Source organism: Tympanuchus pallidicinctus, unplaced genomic scaffold (genome assembly GCF_026119805.1).
Source record: "Tympanuchus pallidicinctus isolate F22 unplaced genomic scaffold, pur_lepc_1.0 scaffold13, whole genome shotgun sequence".
Taxonomy (NCBI): domain Eukaryota; kingdom Metazoa; phylum Chordata; class Aves; order Galliformes; family Phasianidae; genus Tympanuchus; species Tympanuchus pallidicinctus.
Genome location: NW_026294648.1, coordinates 8108537 through 8125858, shown reverse-complemented (window position 1 = coordinate 8125858; position 17322 = coordinate 8108537). Strand labels below are relative to the sequence as shown.

General features: G+C 44.7%; 1 long non-coding RNA gene across 5 annotated transcripts; it reads right to left on the bottom strand.

Moving 5' to 3' along the window:
* Window positions 1–308: 308 nt before the first annotated feature.
* LOC128076239 (uncharacterized) lies at window positions 309–17027 on the bottom strand. 5 transcript variants are annotated; one of them, XR_008204294.1, is made up of 5 exons: window positions 16702–17027; window positions 16184–16247; window positions 5155–13939; window positions 937–4772; window positions 309–409 (listed from the first exon to the last, which is right to left on the bottom strand). It is a non-coding gene; the product is annotated as an uncharacterized LOC128076239 (long non-coding RNA). The 5 variants fall into 5 exon arrangements; XR_008204291.1 differs by having other exon boundaries at window positions 937–12098; window positions 13859–13939; XR_008204292.1 differs by having other exon boundaries at window positions 937–12074; window positions 13859–13939.
* Window positions 17028–17322: the final 295 nt, after the last annotated feature.

Below are 17322 nucleotides of genomic sequence, written 5' to 3'. Positions count from 1 at the left end.
TTGATGAGTGGGTGTGGAGACACTTGGTTCATGCAGGCATCCACTTTTCAGCCTTCTCAACAGACCCCAAGGAGGTGGATGCCCATCCTCAATGCTGTCTCCAAAGAGCCTTCAAGCACCAGTCCTGTCCACCCAGCAGCTTCGCTGACAGGAGAGGGCATCGCAACAGGTTGTCACCTATGCAACACATTAAGGAGATCTGGACAGCACAAACAGGGACAGCTGATTGTCACTCATTATCATATCACAGACATAAGGGAGAAGGTCACTCTGTGTTTCACCCACACATACTCAGTGCCATCAAATGACATCAGTTCCTTCTTGCCTGCAGCTGGGGGCTGTATGCCTGTATCCTCTAGCCTCATCCCTTGGAGCTGTCGAGCATCTTCAAAGTGTCAGTTCTGGCTGTCTCCCTGGGAAAAAGAACATTCTGTAAAACTTCAGCAGTGTCTCTACTCTTCACAAACCCATGAAAAGCCCTGCAGCACAGATCAACTCCTCAGCACAGCGGGCTGAGCTGGGTATGACCTCACATACCTCAATCCACAGGATGTACAGTCTCCTCCCACCAGGACACACATAGCCCTGGATGCCACTCCCAGCCCCTTAGCTCCCGTGAGTAGCTCTGGGGATGTAAGGTGACAGTAGTTCAGCTGCTTGTCCTCCACCCAGCAGCATGAGAGTGATAAAGAAGGAAACAGAAATGGAAGGGAAAGCTCAGCTACAGCTCTTTATTTAACCAGGACATCAGCATTAGACACAACATTAGTATCTGTGCAAGACAACAGCCCCCCCATCTCAGTAGTTCAAATGCCAAAGGGATGCACATAGAACTCTGCAACGTAATGGAAAGAGCACCAAAGACATAGGCTGCAGCAAGCAGGAGTTTGCTCAAATACAACAGCAGTGAGCACAGAAATAAACAAAATAAGCTACTTATCTTCAGAAAGCCTCCAGGAGCAGGAATCTCCAGCAAGATATCCTCACCCTCATTGCCAACCCTTAAATGAGCACTGGGAAGGAGTGGATCCTGTCTCCACCCCTTCTGGTAACTCCAGTACATTGCATGCACCTGAGCTCCTCTGGGTTGGCCCTGCCTTCCCACCAGGTGCTCAATCACTGGTTCAGGCCATCACTTAGCATTTCTGCTACAGACCCACAGGTCCTTGCACTCAAATTTCTACTAGTCAGCAAAATGGTTGTGCACAAGTGAGCTTTCTGCCTTTTAGCTCCCAGATCTGCTCACAATCCAGATGAGCACAACAGCATGTTGGCTTCAGGCAAGGCCTCAAGACAGGCATGTTTTGCTGCAAATAGTTGATGGCTTCCACTGACATGCAATCAAACTGACTGTCGTTCTTGACTACTACAGATACACTGTTTGAATGAGAAACATTTGAATTTTTCCCTTAGTCTGCACAGAAGGGAGTGCAAATCTAAATATGAGTTTGCACTCCTGGATAGATCTAGTCTAGGTTGTGTGATGTCCTTAGGATGCAGGCTGTTGTCAGCTGCAGATCTCACTGCATGGGGACCCCAGCCCACACTTGAATATCATGTGAGAGTTCAGAGGCCAAGAGAGATGCCTAGGAGCCACTGAAAAGCATCTGAAATCCATCTATACCTGCCTTGAAGCATCTGTGTAAGATCCTTTTGAGAGGGATTTTGCTAATACAGAGGGATTATACCAACAGCTCTCTTGTGCCACACTATTTAGTTTGGGATGTTTGACAAGCAAATCAATCAGCCTCAATCCAACCCTGAGGAGCAGATAAACGTATTTTGCTTTTATTATGAAGATTGGAAAACCGAGGCACAGAGGGATTTAAGTGGCTTTAAGAGAAGAATAAACAGAAGAAAATCTCTGAGTATTTCAGGCACAGAGAGAAGGACTGACAGAATGCAAACCTCCCGGGCAGCAGCCACCAACTCATCTCTCCTCCAGCAGATGAGGCTCCTCATCTCTGCACAGCTGCTCAAACACAGGGTCCAGGTTTTGCTTCTCCTTGAGAGCTGGGATTAGTCATGGGTATGTGGGCAGAGGGCTGCTGGACAAGGACACGTGGACAGGCAAAGAAAGACAGACAGGAGAGCAAAACTCCAGTTGGTTTTAAGACAGTGGCTGGGCCCTCAGGACTGAGAGCTCATCCATATTTCAAGTACCAGTTAGACAAACAAAACAAGAACCAGAGAGGCAAGCAAGGAGCCCGTTTGTCATATCAAAAGGGGTTTCAGTGGTACCTTCCTTGCCCTCCTGTCCCCTTGAAGTTTGTAGCTGGAGGGGGGAGAAGGGACAGCTCCCTCTCCAGCCGAATGGCTCCTGCCACAGCTGGAGACGGCCTGTGTGTAATTAACCTCCAAGCCAATCCCCCAGCGGTGGCTGCCAGGCAGATCAAAGAACTCACACATCTTTGTCTGAAATCGGCAGCCAAGGGGAGCTGGGAGGAAAGCAGAGTAGGGGTGGGAGAGGGAGCGAGAGAGCGCGTGTGTGCTCCTAATTGATAAAAAGGGAAGAGCGTCTTCCTCCGAGAGATCTCCAGCCCCATCAAAATGCAGGAGAAGAAGAAGAGGAAAAGAAAAAAGGGTTTCCTTACAGGAGCATGCCAAAATCTAGCTGCTTGCAACAGAAGAGGTGGTCAATGCTACAGGGTCAGCCCTAGGCAAGGGTGGAAGGAGAAGTTGCTGGCTGTAGGACTGCTCCTTTTTGGATGCGTTGAGCCAGGACGTTGGCTTCCACCTCTGCCCAAGGGGGAAGCATACAGGGCCTATTGAGATTTGTTGGGGGATCCTTGGAGAGGCAAAGATCTTGTGGAGCACGCAAAGGATCTGCCTTGCCTTCTCTTGCAGCACCAGGAAAAAGAGAAATGAAAACCAGCACAAGTTACATCTAGCCTTGCATGCTCTGACGTGGGGCTTGGCCAATTCATTAACTCTCCAGCTGTGTTTTCCAGAGCATTTGCATTGGGATCGTAGGCAGGTGACTTGGCCACTGATTAGATCTCAGCCTTTCGTTGCACGAGCTGACCAGGATGAGAAGTGCTAGTCCTGGCACGAGGAGCTGCCAAATGTGACAGAAAATAGTGTGAAAAAAATGACAGGAGAAAAACAGTATTGTGAGGGACAGCTGCATTTTAAAGGAGCTGGCATGAGAAACACTAATTTTGCAGATAACTGAAGGAGGAGCACTGGGTGTGACTCAGGAAAATAACTCCAGCATCCTCCTGGATCAGCAGGGAGTGCTGCCCAAAGCTGCTTCACCCATCCTGAATCAGATGCACGGGATGGACGAAAACAACTGCCTGCCTAAGGGACTGTTCTTTTTCATCAGTTGCAGTGAAAACCCAGGCTTCTCACCTCCACAAGGATAAAATTGGAAGCTAGGTTAATATTTTCTACACTGCAGACCATGAGGCTCACTGAGTCCAACAGTTTGTATTTGGCTGAAGCAAAGCGTTCATAAATAGAATATTGCTTGATCCATAATATTCAGTGAAAATTAGTCTTTAGGGTTTTATCAAGAAAAGACAAGTCCACACCGTTGCATAGAGATAAAAATGCAGAAATCTCTGTATGGTCACCCCTCAAATGCAGGGAAGATCTATGGCCACAAAGATGCTCTGATGGTGCATACAATTGCCCCAATTGCTGCTCAAACTGTTACTCACTATTATTTTGCCCTATGCAAACTCTCATTTGGGAATAAACATTCCTGGTTTGTTTAAATTCATATTTTTGAAATTGAACTAAACAAATGAGTTGAAGCAAGAATTTTGCTTACTTACAGTAATGCAAATTGCAGTGAGCACCAGCCTAGCATTCAGGCAAGTGAAAGTCAGCTAAAGAATGAGGAGATGCCAGATTTATCATTTTGGCTGGTCATTGTTTCCGTAGTTGTAAGTCTCATTGAAGAAGCCTCCTGTTTAGCTTTGTTTTGCTTTTAATTTGAGAAGACAAGTCAAAAGAGAAACTCATGGGTGATCACGCGATGCAGTATTTAAATTGTCAACATGGGTGTAAGTAACTGAGAAGGGAAGAAGCAGGAGTTGTTTGTAGATATTGTGCTCTGGCAATATGCAAAGAACCTTCAAAGGGACAGCATGACCTGATAAAAGAGCATATTAAAACTGGGCAACATGTCAGGTTACGTGCACAATGTGTTAATCAGAAGCCTTCCACTCCTGGACTGTCACAGCCAATACTGAGGAAGAGACCGCCAACACTTTATAACACCATTCTCTTTAAAACATAAAAAGCTTCAGTCTGAAGATTACGCAGCCTTTTCCACTTGGATCTGAAGGGAAATGGAGCCTGAAAACAGAAGACATTGCTCATAGAAATACACAAACCCTTGGCACCTTTCTGAGTATGAGCTCACTTTGGGGATAGGGCCCTTCCTTCCAGTGCTTGTCTTTTCACCTGAAGAAACCAACATGTCTGTTCTTCTTGTGTCTATGCTTCATGTGGAACTGGACTGAAAATGCCACTGATGCATGCTTAAGATGCATGATTGGATGGTACTTGCTGTTTGGTTTGACATTGGCACTCAGGAGCACATGTCAACTTGCTGATATTGAACCGAAATCTTGCCTTGGCTCAGACGAAAAGGCGTTTACCATCTCAACACCCTCCAAAGCACGTTAGCTGGGCCTGGGGGTGAAGTTTTGTAGCTTCAAATGATAGATGTCAGTGGTCAGCCCATGGTGAAACTCGTGGGTGGGATGCTTTGAATCGAACTTGATGGGAATGTTGTGGTTCAGCTGTGCTTCCACCATCTGCAGGACACAATGAGTGATGTAAGATGGATAGCATAAGTAATCAGTATCTGGTTTAGCCATAAGACTTCCACAGACCATACTTTTACCTTCAAAAATATCTATTTGACTTGCTCAGGTTTAGGTTAAGCTAATATTCTTGTTCCTTTCAGTCCAGAGCAGATAATGAGTCTCACTCCATGCTGCCTTTCCAAACATTCCCCCCATTCCCTCCTATGCTCACCCTGCTGGTATCTCAACCTAACTCAGTTATATTGCAGCAATATATACCATAAGGCTTTTCTAACCCTGAGATTTCCCCCAGGCAGATTTTGTAGCGTATCCATTTAAAAAGATATTAATGAAAGAACTTTTACTTAATTAAAGCCAATTATTGACTTACCCATATGCTCAGCAATGTTCACTCACTGACCGGTATAAAATGATTGGATTTCCCATCTTACCATCTGACTCTAGGCAAGGATTTCAGACATGAGCTGGCTCTCTGCATCCTGCTGCTACATGGTGAGCAGGCAGGCTTGCGGAGAGCCGGTACTCATGGCTACAAGTATCCCGCGGCTGGGCACTTCAGTAGATGGACAAGAGCCAAGTAAGAGCAGTTTTTGCAGATTCTGGAATTTAGGGTCATAGGTTTGTTGCTTTATGGTCCATTTACAGTACCATCATAAAGAAACTTCACAGTGAACTTGAATACAATTCATTTTTGAAGACATGTCTGTGGAGGATGGGTCCACCGGGAGGCAGAATGATCGCAGCAGATAAGATTGCAGAGGGGAGGGGGATGTTTATTTTGTCAAAATAGTTTTTATACCTTAGAACAGCAAATTCCAGGGCTTCCTTTCTACCTGCAACATGGACTCATTTCAGCTGTTCGTTTTGGTCCATTCTTCTCAGAAAGAAGGTTCATGCTCTCAGCATCTCATTTTGAGGTTTCTGGTATAAAAGAGGGTTTACAGGTATTTCTCAGGACTGATTCACAAGCCCTCTCTTCCTATCCAGTCTGAGTACCACCTCCCTCACCCAGCTTGAGGGCTCAGCACCCATCCACACAGCCACAGCTCAGATATCGTCCCTGCTGGATTCCAGCACGCTGTCTGGAAGAGGATCCTTGCTCCCACCATACTGTAGTAGCACTGTAAGCCCTGCCATGAATCCAGCTCTTTGTTTCCACATCTTGTGTCCGAAAAGAGATGAAAGATGCTCCAAGAAAACAAGTTACTCCACAAGCAGAGATACTAATGAACCCCAATTCCCCAGAGATTTGCCTCTTGTAGTTGGCTTCTCTGATGTCTGGTGCAGTGTGAACTCAGAGTTGAAGCTGCCCCACACCCAGCAACTGGATTCTCCAGTGTCTCATTAAGGTTGAACACATGCTGCAGGCTTGCCTTATCTCAGTCTGTTGGTGGGCTTGTGGTGCTGCATCCAATTGCTTTATTTCATTATATCTTTCAGACCACTTCTACCAACCACATTTAAAACATAGTTGAAGGTGGCCAACAAGTTTGTGTACCACTGGGTGTAAAGGTAAGTGACAAACACACACACTGTGATGGCATACCTTCCATTCTCCTCCTCCCTTCCCTGCTTTCCTCTGTAAAACAGACAAAAATAAGATTTCTGTTTACAGAAACTTACAAGTGATTCCTGTTTCTGACTGGCCTAAGACCAAACAGAAACCAGTTTTCAGTTCTGTCCATAAAACTAAGATGTAAACAAGCTCAAGGTCCTCTTTTTCCTTCCATCCCCTGCAGAGACTGTAGCTTTAGCAAGTCATAAAGGTACTCAGAACTCCATCTCAAATCCAGCAACTGGAACAGTATGGCTGAGATGGGAAGGGTCCTCTGTGTCATCTGGTCCAATCCTTCTGCTCAAACACAGCCAGTTAGATCAGTTTCCCAGGACCACTTCCAACACAAATAGTAAAACACAAACATGGACTTAGAGCAGAAAGGATGAAGGAAGTGATACAAGAGAACAAGCAGATGAGGGTGCTTGCACAATCCAGCTTGCATCATCCAAGCTGATTTTCATCCATACTCTTTGTGCTCTTTGTGCTTTTATGCTGCAAAGTTGATGTGGGTCTAACCAGTTCCACAGTGCTCAGAGATGCTACTTGTTGCAGACTAGTGGGAAACAGCTGCTGAAGTGCAAAGCTGACTGAATCATCTGGTGAGAAAATAGAAGCGCACATTGCTTTTAGCAGCAGTCTCGGTCGTGTTGGAGGGGTGTCTCTACTGCTGGTGTAGAGGAACGTGGCTGATGTGTATGGTGTGTGTAGATCAGGAGAGAGCTCACTGTCACAGATAGCAATGGTGGGGTGTAGCCCTTTCACGAGGGAGGAAGGAATCAGTATCAAAATCAATAGCTTTTCTCTGGGAGGAGAATTATCTAAGCAGGGAGAAGTGGTTCCCTTGCAGCTGGTTGCTTTTGGTAATCCATTATTAATGCTTGAGTTACAGGCCCCATAGAAGATGCTTGGCACTCTCAAAGGTCATGTTGGTATAAGAGCACGTTAATTGTTTCCAAACAGTTCACCCTGCAGCACCTTTGCCGAGGCAGGGGGAGTTAGTATGGCAATTCTTGATAGCTTTTCTCCACAGTTTCTATCAAGACCTCCAAGAAGCCTTTTCCAATGCACCGTGAAAAAATCTTGATATCAGGGCAAAGATCAAGCCCCTCTGGGGCTGCATTTCTATCATAACCATCAAAGATGAAACTGCTGGGCAGAATTTTATTTTCTTCAACCCACACTCAACAGTCCAGAGATCTAGTATTTGTGGAGATCCAAAGCAAGTGAGTAAAGCCATCTGACATCATTTATTCCTATAATTTTGAAATTAACTTTCCCAAGAACATCCCAAGTCTTCTGAGAGCAGCTGTATCACAGAATGAAATAGGTCAGAACCAAAATCCCAAACCCAGATCCAGCTTCAAATCTGAAGTCTGCAGCTCAAACCAATCTTTAAAACTGGCCAGCTACAAAGAGTCTAAGCTCGAAGAAAGGTTATCTGAAATTCAGTTGAGAATGAGATGATAGGACCTCAAAGGAGCCCTTGGCTAATAAATAAATGAAATCAGTCAGTAGTCTAAGGAACTCTTTTGGTCAAGCCTGAAGCTGTGTCATAGTACTACAGAAGCTCTTCATTGCGTTTTATGGTAGTAAATTTCACTCTAAGCACTAAAACTCAGGACAGGACAGAAAATAGTTGCTCTTCTGTTCAGCATCACAATATTTTCCTCCACTCATGCATCTTCTTCTTAGCAAGTAGAGGAGAAGACTTGATTTTGTACTGAAGCTGCACACAGGACAAGTGCTTCATCCTGGAGGATCACCAAACACTTGATGGGCCACCAGCTAAATGAATATTGCTCCACAATGAGTTGGCATTGTGTGGCAGGAGTCTCTTATATATAATTAAGGGGCAGGCATTTGGGGCATTCAGGACCTCAGCTGGGCAGATTTTCAGGTGCCTGATGAGTGCTGGCCTGAGACAACAGACCCTCGTTCAATAAGCTCATGAGATCAGTTTCTTTATTTTCCATGAAATGTTCAGGATCACAGCGTCACTGAGATCTGTATATTCCTGCCAAATTTGTTACATTGGCCTGTGGGATTAGCTGTTACTGTGGTGGAGCAGGGAGATGTGCATGCACACAGAGAAGGCACTACGATGCAGGCAACAGTTGTTCACAGAACTAGGATAAACTAGCAGGCTTATTGCAGAAATGCCTGCAACGATGCAAATTCTCCATACCCAAAGTGTGCTTACGAGGTGGGTATTGCTGGGGCTAGCCTTCAATTCAGGGTATATGCTCATTTCTCTGACCAGCACTTCTTTAAACAGGGAGGCTCAGTCTCTTACCTTGTTCCAGCTGAAAAGAGGGACATACCAGCCATCCCCTGGTGGAGATTTCATTTCAGACAAAGTGGGGTCCAGCTGATCTATTTCAGAAGGCCAAAAGGTGGCATTTGAGAGCTTCCTTGCTGATGATGGAGATGCTGGAGGATAGGACTAAGGACATAAGGACCTTGCACCACTGTAGAGTTTCTATATGTATACATTATTCTATATGTAGTGCAGCCTGAAACTCTCTCATGAATTAAACAACACCTACCCTCACCTCTTCCACAACTGTTTCTGTTATGCCAGGAGCCAGCTCAACCACCCTTAGCCAAGAAAATGAGGTCTGTGCAGTGCAGCATCCTACTTTGGTGTCAAGTCAGACAACAAGCTAAAGGCGAATCAGCCAGCATTGAGCTAGTCAGGGCAAAGGAGGTGGGCAAGGGAGATGCTGAGGAATGGTAAGACAGATGTTTACCTGCAAGGGGTTTACAACCTTCAAAACAAAAGATGAGTTTTCTGAGGCCTCCATCCTGCTCCATTTACCAGAGTTTTACTAGGTCAGTAAGTTCTCTCTCTAAAAAAGCTTTGGACAAACTTCACCTCCATCAGCACTTCATGCTTTATGCTGAAGCCTTTGCCTAGCCTTTTCTCTAGAAAGCACAGAATGGACTCTGTCTACAGATTCTGTACAGAACAGGGAGACAATCTGTGCACTGCCTTTTTTTTTTTATTTTTGTTTTTTCTTTTTTCTCCTATGGAGAAACAGGGAAGACATCTGAGCAGCTGAGAGTAACTGCTGGCATACTGCATGAGCAAGTGGGACAATCTCCATTTTACCAGAGGAGCTGGTCACTATGCTCAGAAAAATGCTGTTATCGATAGCTGAATACACTCAAGCCAGCATATAAATGACTCACATTAGTGTCTCTATTGCCCCCGCACCATGTCATGAGGTCACCTATTGCACATGTTAATGACCCCTAGGGTGAGAGAGTGGTTTCTGGTGTCTAGCCCACACTTCTCTTTATTCAGTCCCTGTGCGTGCCCCAGGTTCTCGCCTTTGTCACTTATTTTATTCTGAATCCAAACACGGCCACACAATGCACTTGACCTTTGCCCTGGAGGGAACACACTTGGGATGAAAGAAGAATTCACTCTTTCTTCCTTTCTAATTCTAGTTGTTACTGTACCGTTGCGGACAAATCCCCACTTACACAATAGAAATCAAGTTGTCTGTTCTCACTAGTTCTGGGACGTTCAACAGGGGTTCCTCCTCCTGCCACAGATGGCCTGGCTTCTGCCTGCATCCGGTTTTCACGTTCTACATCCATGCCCATTAATCCTTGCCATGGCATGGCAGCAGAAGGGATGAGTGGGTACAGCCATCAGGCATGGGGAACATCAAGCAAATGGCCATCCTATTCTATTTCTTCAACAACCTTGACTCCTCTTCCTTTAAACTGTATATTTAATCAAGCAGCCACATTGTCTATGATTTCCTTTCTGTCCAGTGGTTGATTCTGTCTCTGTAAGATATGAACCCTTGCTTCCATTTTTGGAACTGCTACCTGCATCCCCAGTGCACCTTCCATTCTCTCCTTTGGGTCACATCCTGATATGCATGGGAAAAGATGGTCATTTCACTGAAGCACGCGAGAGCTCCTCCAGTATGCTGCTGCTCTGCCTTCAGCTGAAGAGTGAAGGCAGTGGACTACATGATGATGCTTAATTGGCTCAAATACCTGAAAACTGGTCCTGGAACTGAAGCCAAGCAGAAGGCTTCAAGATCTTGCTTCAGTGTTTTTAACATTTCAGATACAGACCAACATACAGGGAGAAAGAAAATACGTACTCTGATTTTCCTCATACCCTCATTTAGTTTTCTTCAGCTTCTCAAAATTCACTGAAACATTCTGGTTTCCTTTCTAGTGGGACACTCCTCCCTGATTTCATGGACAGAGCTAGATAAGACCAGATTTTCCACAACATACTTTGTTCTTAAAGAAGCTGTGATTTGTACAGAGCCTGTGTACCTGTCCCATGATTTGTGTTCACTCACTGAGTATATCTGCAGAACCTGGGACACGAGCCTGCTCTCAGAAATCTCGTCTGTATTGACTCAGACTTGTTACATCTTTCCAAGTCCCAGCTGCAACTTAATACACTCATTTACTCCAAGTCATTTTCATATTAATGACCCCAGAAAGTAGCTGGACCACAAATATTCTTGTAATTTTTTTTTTTAAATAAATCAGTTGATTTACAGCACTGAGGTTGCACAAATGGGCTAAGACTTATCTGTACCAAGGGCGTCAAAGATCCTGAACACAGAGATGACTCCTAGATTGAACAGCACCTCCCTAAACGCACAACAGAAGGCAGCAGATGGAAGGACACTGATTTCTAAAAAGCTCAAAATGCAGCGACACCTTGTTGAGCACACTAACAGTACAACCACTGTCACATCTCCTGAGGTGTCCAAGCAGAGAAGAGTTTCAGGAGGGTTTGCAAAATGACCAGAAGGAAACTGTGCAGATGTTCATGAGGAGAGTTTGCAGGGAATCACCTATCCCTGCAGATGAAGGGGTGGGTGGTTGTATACCCAATATCAGTCCACACTAGGGCCATTCCACCTGCACCAAACCAGCTGATGAAGAGCCTTGCACATTCCCTTTCTCAGCTGTCCATCACCTACATGGGTCACCCCGTGGGAGACACAACTGGAGCCAAAACACTTAACCCCCTGAAAGACCAGTTCCTGTTTGCCCAGAGAACCAGAGAGCAGTCTCCTTCTGCTGCAAGCATTAATCCATCCTTTCCATTTCTTTTTTTTTCTTCCTGTTGTGTTAACAGAGCATCTAATGTGACTAAATAGGACAACCTGCTCTCCCATCCACATGAAAAATAAATGATGTGCTTTCTCTCGACTACCTTCCCCCCGTCCTGGCACTTTTCCCACCAGGCAGCCCTTGGACCTGATCTCCCTTGTGCAGACCTCATGGAGGGTCTGAGAACCTCCCCCAAGCAGAGCACGGTGGTAGAAGCCATTGGCTTGAGTCAGAGAAGAGTGGCAGAAGACGGAGTTTGGGGGAGCCAGAGGGTGGGAAGTCGGAGGGAGGTGGTGTGTGTGTACGTGGGGGTGGAATCTATGTGCAGAAAGCAGCCAAGTGGCAGCTTACCCTGTTAAATATTAATCATCTCTGCTTCTGCAATTTCGGCAATGCGTCTAGGCCCACCACTGCTGAATATTTCATTAACACCACTCACTTCCAACTGCACTTCTCCCACTCCTCTTTCTTTCATAGACCCCTCTCCCATCTCTGCCGCACACTTCATTCCCCTACCTTTGCCAGTGCCGGTATGGCCATGGTGCCCATCCTCTAACCCTGCATTCTTTAACCCCAGTGGTGAGCACTTGCCCAGCCCTGGTCCATCCACAGCCCACTGATGATGGCGTCTGTGCAGAGAGAGAGCGGCAAGGCTGTTAAGGGGAAGGAAGATCATCAACTCCACAGGGAAAAAAATATAAGTGCGCATCAACAAGTCCGTGCTAAATAATACATGAGGCAGGTCAGGGTAGAAATGCTGACTCTGGGCTGGGAGCTTTTTAAACTACGTAGTCTATGTTTCTTCATCACTGGCTTGCTCTGTGCAAGTACCTTTGGAGTGCAATCATACGTGCCAGGGTGAGCTTTGTTGGCTCTGAGCAATTTTCACCTCCAGCTCCTAATTGCAGCTTCCTCTTGCCTGCTTCTGGCCACCAACAGATGCCTACGTGAGGTGCTTGGATGGCTGCAGCTGGACAAGATGATGGAAGGAATTGGGATGAGAGAAGGATTGTGCAGGAGACACAAGGGCCCAGTAGGAAAATACAAAATGACTGAAAGATGATGTGTTGGTGCTCTAATCCAGATCTGATGAGTCAGATTTAACACTGTATTCATCCAAGACACAGGCATTTCTGATCTAATGCCAATGATGGTAGTGGTGTTTGGGATGAGAATTAGTATTATTGACCCTGAACTCTACTGAACAGCAGGTTTTCATGGTTCAGAATGAAACTTGCCCTCCACGAGGCTGGTAACAAATAAATAATCAGTCCCAGTGTAGAGGCCAAGAAAGCCTCTACAGGTTGGAGGTTGGAAAGTCTTTAGTCAGACAAATACCAAAACATCAGCTCAGAAGTGCAACAGTGACAGTGACATTTGGGAAGAGGAGGAATTGTCAGCATGGTCAGCAAACTCCACCACGGCTGACAACGAGGACTTTATTCCACTGCTCCTCCTATGTCCTCCATGGGCATTCATAGAATCATCAAACATGCTCGAGCAGGCAGATGGAATTGGACTTCAGAGGTCCCTTCCAACTCCTATAATTCTGGGATTCTATGATTCTGTGGATTACAGAATGGTTTGTGTTGGAAATGACCTTAAAGGTCATCTTCTTCCTCCCCTGCCATATGCAGGGACATTTCCTCTATACCAGGTTGCTCAAATCCCCACCCAAGCTGGCACCAAACTCATTCATTCCATCCATTCCGTTACAACCCAGTCATGCTCCCCACAGAGCTGGTCAAGGTGTAAGACCAAGGAGAGAAGCGGGATTTATTCTTCCTACCCCACACATGATAGAACAAGAAGGAAGAGGAGAGGGAAGCACTGCTCCTGAACCATCTAATCCCTTATCTCTTCCCATTGGATTCAGGTTTAAATATTTGTAAGATTCCATTGTAATTTTAAGGAGGTGGGTGGGGGAAAAACAAGCTAATCTGGGTCCAGACTGTCTCTCCCTATGGTGCATAGGTATCTATCTAGTAGATAGAGATTTCTTAAACTGGTGCTGTAATAGGAACAGATTCACACACTCTTGCTCCAAGCCATTGCAAACAAAGTTAGAAAAAAAAGAGCCTGACACCTTTGGGCAAGACAAGGAGGCTCTAGGAGTCAAAAGCTTTTTCAAGACTGAAATAGAAGCAGGAATTACCAAGCAAAGTTCAGGCCAAAAATAAACTTGCCTAATTGAACTTTGCTGTGTTAATGAACTGAACAGACTAACAGAAAAAAAGTATGGTGGGAAGGGCATTAGCCATGGAGGAGGTGGTCATGGCTCTGTTCTCACTTGATCAAATGGGTAAGAAGCTTTTAATCTGAATGGAACCCCTCTTTTTCCCAGAGCTTAACCAGCTTCCATGGTGTGTATATTGATGCCATTGCTGATTCTGTTCAACAGTTAACTACCTACTTGGAGTAAGACACTCAGGCTTGGCCATTCCTCTTCCAGCTAGAGCAAGTGCAAATCCCAGGCAAATTTCAGTGCTCTTATCTGTCAAGAACAAAAACATAGGATTTTGATCAATAGCTCGGGAATGCCTTAAGCCAAATGCTGTGTTTGTTGCAAGAGAGGATTTTCTACACAGATCTCATTGGGGGATCAAGTTATTCCTTTTGTATAATATATTAAATAAAATGTGCACTGGAGAAGTCACTTGAAAATATTGAATGAGATAACTTCATCTGATTAACGTAGCGTGCTTTCTTTCCCCCTTTTTATTAAAAATTCACAAGGCTTCCCATCCCTTATCTCAATTAAGCAACTTGTTTGTCAAGATTATTTGTTACGCATTTTCATAAACATTTGATGAATTATATGCAAACATCTCACTAATGTATTAACAAGACTGAGGTTTTAATTACACAACACTCAAGGAAAGCAGGCTTTAGGCTCCTCCAGAGAAGTTAATTGTGCTTCCTTATATGCCTGTGCATTGCAAAGGAATTTTCCTCTGGGGGAAATCACATTACACAGTGGCAATGTACCCGCACAGTCCTGCTAGTACAAGCTGGTCCAACATCATTGAGATCAACCACTTCACAAGCTTTTGCTAAAAGAATAAACTTCAGCTCAGGCATTGAGAGTGAGGAGTTGGGAGGTGATACAATCCATTTTACACCAGTCATTATGCATAGGCATGGGATTTTCAAGGCACTACCAACAAATTTGGAGTGGAGTTATGCTTGGTCCCTCTCCTTAGACTTCTCTGTTTGAAGTCCAAGAACGTCTCAGACCATCTGCTCTGCAAATTTGCTATGCCCTGCCTGCTCTGTAGTTACTCTAGAGATTCAGACACAGTGGTCAGTAAGTTCTGCAGATGATCAGAAGGCTGTGTGGAGGGGTGGTGGAGTCCCCATTCCTGGAGGTGTTCTAGAAAAGTGTAGATGTCACATTGAGTGACACATGTCCACAGCAAGTCCAGCAGGCAAGTTGGGTAAGCTCACAACCAAAGAAGTGGTTGTCCAGATCTAACATGCCAAGAGCTGAATAAGAGAAGCCTGAGATAATGGACTGATCAGTACATCATTGTCAATGTGTCCTGATGTACCCAGACCTCATGCTGATGATGAATTATTCCTTACCTTGTAATCCACCTGTATGCTGAGACTGATTAAAAAACTGTGAGAGGAAACCCAGACTTGTCTAAGTCAATGTTTGCTGTTGATTTGGTGAGATCAGCTGCTTCACTCCAACTCCAGTCTGACTTTTCTTTAATTTTTTGAGACTCGGCAGCTGGCTGTTTGTGAGGAAACCCACAGTGTGGCTGTCCAGTCTACATCCACATTGTCTTTCCAGTTGTCAGGAACAAGCTAAGCAGTGGGCCATCTGCGTGGAGGACACACGCTGCCATGGAGGCACCCGTTAAAACAGACAACAACCCTCTTCTGTGCACCTATTCCTTAGAGGCTCCAATAACTGTCCACTCTCTGCTTAGATGTGGCCCCTTAGAAAACCTCAGCACTGAAGTTTTCCTTCTAAAAAAGTTCAAACCAAAATGAAAATATTCTTGCCAGAATTTTTGATTCTGATTTCCACTGGATTTAGGGTATTCAAAATCCTAAAAGTATTTCAGAAATTCCTGAAACTTCATGATGATACAAATATTAATTGAGGTCTGATACTTGGAACAGTGTTATTTGTTCAATATGATTTCTTTCTATTTCTTTTGGAACACCTCATGTCCCAGTACTTGGTAGTACTAATGACAAGTCAGGACATACTATGAGATGACAGTATAGCTACCTATTATTTCTTCTATTCTTAACATCTTAAAAGCTTCTGGTTTTATTTTTTGTTCTTTTCATTTTGTAAATTGGAATATTTGCAGTGTTTGATATCCTTGTTTTAGCCAGGCAACAATTTCAGATTTTCTTTTTCTAGAAATCAGCTGCTACTCTAATTAGCGCCGAGCCCTTATCTCTTTTTCTCTTTTGGAAGAATTAAAACATCAAGCTGTTTCATTAGGCCACTGACTGTTACAGCCTTTGATTAATAAAATAAAGTCAGCATGTAATGCTAATTAGAGTATTAGCCATTCATTGTTGTGTCATTTATTTTGTGACGTATAAACAAAAACAGGTCTTACAGGATTTGCCCTGGACTTCACTCACTTCCTCTGCAGGTCTGCCATGATAGTTCATGCATTTAATTCTATTATATCATTAAGCTGAAGGAGCAAAAATGTAATTACATTAAATAAAACAGGGGAAACAAAAATGTTGAGACTTGGATTACCTGGAAGAGGATACTCCTTAATTCTGGTCACAGCAGAACCAAGTTCTGAAATGCCCGAATTTTTCTGCAAAAGAATAATGAGTTTCAACCATGGAGGTGGTGATCCCACCAGTCATGCCTTTGGAAGCCCTCATGCTTCTGATGGCCAGGAGCACGGGATGGAGAGGGGACAACCCAGCCCTCTGTCTCCGGCTGCTCCTTGCTGGGAAAGCCAGCATCCCACCCAGTAATGAGCCATATTTTTCTTTCACGTTCCCAAAGTGTACCCGTGGTAGCCAGTGAATACAAATCAAGGCAGTAGCGTTAATATTCTCACTACATTTAAATCTAATGGGCTCTTTTAATATTCAGAATCAAAGGCACTTCATCACCAGTAGATTTTTCTATACTTTCTTTTTTTTTTTTTTAAAGAACCCTGCATCTTGTTCCACTCTTCCTCCCCCTCTTTTACTTTACTTTATTTTAAGCCAGGCTAAACCACCAGGGAAGGGCCGTGCCTATAAACAGATGCCACTCACAGAGGGTTTGGGAGGCCTTCCCATCATTAGATGCTGCTGAACTTTGAACCTGCGACTGGGAGGCTGCGTTGCGGTGAGGAGGAGGAGGAGGAGGCAGCAGGGATGAGGCCAGGGCGAAGGATGGGGGGAGCTTGACGGGGTCTCTCTGGTGAATTGCTGGCCTGCCCAGCACAGGAACGCTCAGGACTTCAAATCCGCTCCAGTCACTTTGAAGCTTCTCTCTCTTAATCTCTCTTTCTCTCCCTCTCTCTCTTCGTCTTTTTCCCCCCTTGCATCTATGAATCATTCATGGCTTTTTTTCTTCTTTTTTTTTTTTTCCCTCAGAGGTTCCTTAGGAAAAAAAAAAAAAAGAAAAGAAAAAGAAGAAAAAGGGAGAAAAAAAATAAACACACACACTCACACAAAGCCCTGTGTTTATGTTCTTATTGCTCCGCGTAGCTTATTATCACCAATGTTGAACAAATTACTTACATGATGTCTATGCTGTGCTGCCTTCCCTCAGAGTGATGCTTGTGATGGGGCTGGCGATTTTGTTTTAAATGTTAATGTACAGTGGGGCAACACGTTCAATGTAAATACGTGGTGAGCAGCGTTTACGTGGCACATTGAAAAGAGCCCAGC